Source organism: Syngnathoides biaculeatus, chromosome 6 (assembly GCF_019802595.1).
Source record: "Syngnathoides biaculeatus isolate LvHL_M chromosome 6, ASM1980259v1, whole genome shotgun sequence".
Taxonomy (NCBI): Eukaryota; Metazoa; Chordata; class Actinopteri; order Syngnathiformes; family Syngnathidae; genus Syngnathoides; species Syngnathoides biaculeatus.
In genome coordinates this window covers 5165157-5170700 of record NC_084645.1, presented here as the reverse complement: position 1 = coordinate 5170700, position 5544 = coordinate 5165157, and positions in this window count along the sequence as shown.

Here is a 5544-nt window from a genome sequence, read left to right as displayed (position 1 = left end):
CAAACGTATGTGAACGTTCATCAAACAAATTCCATAATGGATAGGTCGTGGCATGGGCTAAATATGCCCGCGCCTGGCACTGTTAATCCACAAGGCATAAGTAGAAATTCACATCATGTAGGTAGAAGGCAAAAAAGACGAGGAAAGCGGCTTAGTCGTCAGAAGAAAAGGAATGCACAAACCCTACAGCTGTATGTAGGGACTTTGAATGTTGGGACTATGACAGGAAAAGCTCAGGAGTTAGTTGACATGATGATTGGGAGTAAGATTGATATATTGTGCATCCAAGAAGGCCAGTGGAAAGGGAGTAAGGCTAGAAGTTTAGGTGCAGGGTTTAAATTATTTTATCATGGAGTAGATGGGAAGAGAAATGGAGTATGGGTTATTTTAAAAGAAGAGGTGGCTAAGAATGTCTTGATAAGAGTATCAGATCAAGTGATGAGGCTAAAAATTTAAATAGGGTGTATAATATGATGAGTGGCTATGCCCCGCATGTGACCTAGAGTTAAAAGAAATTCTGGGAAAGAACTAGACAAAGTAGTCCTGAGCATCCCAGAGAGAGAGAGAGAGAGAGAGAGAGAGAGAGAGAGAGAGTTGTGATTGGTGCAGATTTCAATGGACATGTTGGTGAACTTGAGAAAGGAAGAAAGTTGTGTGGCCTTCCGGAAAGAGGTGAGGCAGGCTCTTGATGGACAAGGAGAGCTCCCAGAAGACTGGAATACTATTGCCAAGGTTTTCAGAGAGGCAGGCAGGAGAGTACTTGGGGTGTCTCCTGGTAGGAAAGGGGAGAAGGAGACTTGGTGGTGAAACCCCAAAACAAAAGAAGTCATCCAAGGTAAGAGATTAGCAAAGAAGAAGTGGGACACGGAGAGGACTGAGAAGAGGCGTAAGGAATACATTGAGATGCGTCGTAGGGCAAAGGTGGAGGTGGTGAAGGCTAAACAAGAGGCATATGATGACATGTACTTCAGGTTGGATATGAAAGAAGGAGAAAAAGAGCTCTACGGGTTGGCCAGACAGAGACGAGAATGATGTGCAGCAAGTAAACGTGACTAAGGATAGCGATGGAAATACGTTGACTGGTGCCTGTAGTGTGCTAAGTAGATGGAAAGAGGACTTTGAGACGTTGATGAATGAAGAAAATGGGAGAAAAGGTAGCGTAGAAGAGGCAAGCGTGAATGACCAGGAAGTGGCTTTGATTAGTCAGGGAGAAGTTCGAAAGGAACTGAAAAAAAAATGAAAAATGGAAGGACAGTTGGTCCTGATGACATCTTAGTGGAGGTATGGAAGCAATTTGGTGAGGTGGCTGTGGAGTTTTTGACCAATTTATTCAATAGAATACTAGCGAGAAGATGCCAGAAGAATGGATGAAAAGTGTGCTCGTCCCCATTTTGAAGGACAAAGGCGATGTTCAGGACTGTGGAAACTACAGAGGAATAAAGATGATGAGCCACACAATGAAGTTATGGAAAGAGTAGTGGAAGCTAGACTCAGGACAGAAATAAGTATCTGTGAGAAACAGTATGGTTTCATGCCTAGAAAGAGTACCACAGATGCACTATTTGAATTGAGGATGCTCATGGAAAAGTACAGAGAAGGTCAGAAGGAGCTACATTGTGTCTTTGTTGACAGAGAGAAAGGCTATGACAGAATACCAAGAGAGGAACTGTGGACATGTATGAGGGTAGCAGAACAAAGGTGAGATGCACCGTTGGTGTGTCAGAAGTATTTAAGGTAGAGGTGGGACTGCATCAGTATTCCGCGCTGAGCCCCTTCCTATTTACGGACAGGCTGACAGACGAGGTTAGACTTGATTCCCCTTGGACCATGACGTTCGCAGATAATATTGCAATCTGCAGTGAAAACAGGGAACAGGCGGAGGAACAGTTAGAAAGATGAAGGTACACACTGGAAAGGGGAGGAATGAAGATTAGCCGTAGTAAACGAGAATATTCGTGCGTGAATGAGAGGGGCGGAGGAGGAAGAGTGAAGCTCCAGGGAGAAGAGATAGCGAAGGTGGACGACATCAAATACTTGGGGTCAACAATACAGAGCAATGGAGAGTGTGGTAAGGAAGTGAAGAAACGGGCCCAAGCGGGGTAAAACAGTTGGTGGAAGGTCTCTGGTGTTCTATGTGACAGAAGAGTATCCGCCAGGATTAAGGGCAAAATTTATAAAACAATGGTGAGGCCGGCCATGATGTACGGATTAGAGACGGTGGCCCTGAGAAAAAACGGGAAGCAGAACTGGAGGTAGCAGAAATGAAGATACTGAGGTTCTCGGTTGGTGTAAATAGGTTGGATAGGATTAGAAATGAACTCGTTAGAGGGATAGCCAAAGTTGGATGTTTTAGAGACAAGGTGAGAGAGAGCAAACTTCGATGGTTTGGACATGTTCAGAGGCGAGAGAGTGAGTATATTGGTAGAAGGGCGCTGAGGATGGAGCTGCCAAAGAAAAGCTTAATGGATGTTGTAAAGGAGGACATGAGGACAGTGGGTGATAGAGAGGAGGATGCATGAAATAGGCTTAGATGGAAAAAGATGACATGCTGTGGCGACCCCTAATGGGACAAGCCGAAAGAAAGAGAAGAAGTAGAAGTTCTCCTCAAACCTTGTCTCAAAAACATCTAACTTTGGGTGTCCCTCTAATGAGCTAATTTCTATTCATATCGAACCTGCTCACCCCGAGCGAGAACCTCAACATCTTTATTCCTGCCACCTTCAGTTCTTCTTCTTGTTGTCTCTTCAGTGGCACCGTCTCTAATCCATACATCATGGCAGGCCTCACCACTGTTTTATAAACTTTGCCCTTCATCCTACCAGAGACTCTTCTGTCACATAACACACCAGACACCTTCCGCCAGCTGTTCCAACCTGCTTGGACCCGTTTCTTCACTTCCTTACCACACTCACCATTGCTCTGGATTGTTGACCCCAAGTACTTCAAGTCATCCACCCCTGCTATCATCAATCTTACCCCTCCATCCCTCTCATTCACGCACATATATTCTGTTTTACTTTTTACTCATTCCTTTGCTTTTCAGTGCATGCCTCCATCTTTCTAATTGTTCCTCCACCTGTTCCCTGCTTTCACTGCAGATCACAATGCCATCTGTGAACATTGTGGTCAGAGGGGATTCCAGTCTAACCTCATCTGTCATCTATCCATTACCGCAGCAAAAAGTAAGGGGTTCAGAGTTGATCCCTGATGCAATGTCAACTCCACCTTAATTTTTTCTGTCACACCTATGGCACACCTCACCAATGTCCTGCTGCCGTCATACTGTCACGAGCATGCGGCAAGAGATAGGACCCAAATGCAGGACTCTAAGGCAGGGACCTGATTTGCAAGTGTAGTTTAATTCAGGCAGAGGTCACACACACGTAAGCAGTGCAAATAGGCAGAAGCACAAAAACATTATGCTCCGCCCAGGGCAGTGAGTTGGTCATGCCCCAGACAGAGCCCTTTTGCAAGGCGCAGATCCCAGATGTGCCAAGAAGAAAGAAAAGACCAGTGAGGGGGCAAGGGAGCCCAATGGAGGGCACAAACCCCCACCCCAGCCTGTCTGGTGGCCGTCCAGGCCACCCAAACTGAGGACCTTGGCTGAGTAGTTCAGGAGGTCGGCTAGGACGCCAATCACCAGGGACCCTACAGGGCGACTCAGGCGGACATCCACAAGGGGGATCCCAATGGCACAGCAGAAACCAAACAGGAGCATGTGATAGCTGAGGACGTACCCCGGCCAAGGCATGGTGGAAAGCCGGCAGCTGCTGACACTGGTAGAGGGCTGCCAAGTCTTGGGCGAAAGGCCTCTGTGATTCGAGTGCCGCTGAAGCATGGATGATAGGTGGCTGTGGTTCGGGCGCTGCAGAGATATGAGCAAGAGGCAGCCATTGGATCAGGCGCACCGAGGCGTGGGCAAGAAGCGGCCGTGGATTGGGCTCCGCCGAGGCATGGGCGAGAGGCAGCTGTGGATCGGTCGCGGCTAAGGCGTGAGCCAAGGGCGGCTGAGGATTTATCGCCACCAATACAGGAGCAAGAGGCGGCCTGGGGTCGGTTTTCACACTTTACTTGGGGTCAACAATACAGAGCAATGGAGAGTGTGGTAAGGAAGTGAAGAAACGGATCCAAGCGGGGTGGAAACAGTTGGTGGAAGATGTCTGGTGTTCTAACGGGACAAGCCGAAATAAAAAGAAGAAAATGAAGAAGATTCTTTCCATCCATTTAGCACACTTTTGGCACCAGTCAACACATTTCCATCTCTATCCTTAATCACCTTTACCTGCTGCACATCCTTCCCATCTCTATCCCTCTGTCTGGCCAACCTGTAGAGATCATTTTCTTCTGGTTTCGTGTCCAACGTGCTGTACATGTCATTTGAATGTTAAAACTTCTGATTCCAATTGTACATGGACAAAAATTATTCTTTTAAAAATATATATTTCCACTCATCTGAAATCCCATATATTCTTCAAGAACCAATAGTTGCATCCACTTTTACAGGTTGCTGGTGCATTGCAATAACATGGAATTGACCACATCTATTCAACAATGTTTTTAGGACGCATCATGAATTGTTACAAAAAATTCAATTGACAGGTGGAAAATTTCTTCAATACAATAAATCAAAAGCAGCAATAATAAAAAAATAATAATAATAAGTGGTGAGACGGCATATGCATGGAGTGTGGATTTACTTCTCTTGTCCCTGTGTTTGTGGCTCCAGCCTCTGTGGGAGCAGGACTCATTTTTCACTCCTTCATGATCTCTGGGAGGTGGGTGAACCACTGGGGTGACCTCCCTGATACATAGGTTGAGCCAATGACTGCCAGTTGGGGACCTGGCATTGGGTCCCTGTGGTCCGCGCTGTATGGTCACTTGCCAAGCTACCCCTGGGTTTCTTAGCAAGGGATATGTACAGTCCAACAAGTTTTTCTCAGGTGGACCCTGAGCCCAATCACGCCCTTGGAGTGAGGTTGTCAGCCGCCGCGGTGCAGGCACAGCAATTATAGGACTCTTAAGTCAGTCTTTTTGCATGTAAAATTGTGTCAATTCACTTGCATGTGTCTGGAGGCACACAGCCCGGGACTCTTGCATTAGGTGTGGGACTACTGACTTATTGCGACAAATAACTCATGAATACACAAATTGCTTGTGTATCACCATACATATTCTCTCATTCTTCTTCTTCTTCTTTTCCTTTCGGCTTGTCCCGTTAGGGGTCGCCACAGCGTGTCATCTTTTGCCATCTTAGCCTATCTCCTGCATCTTCCTCTCTAACCCCAACTGCCCTCATGTCTTCCCTCACCACATCCATAAACCTTCTCTTTGGTCTTCCTCTCGCTCTTTTGCCTGGGAGCGCCATCCTCAGCATCCTTCTACCAATATACTCACTCTCTCGCCTCTGAACATGTCCGCCTCTGAACATGTCACATATTCTCTCATTCTACAGACTTATATAATTCACTTAGTGAATCCCACCACACTGAGTTGTTTAGTTGCCCTATCTTGTCTTGTCCTTCCCTCACAGGGTGTAGTGTTACA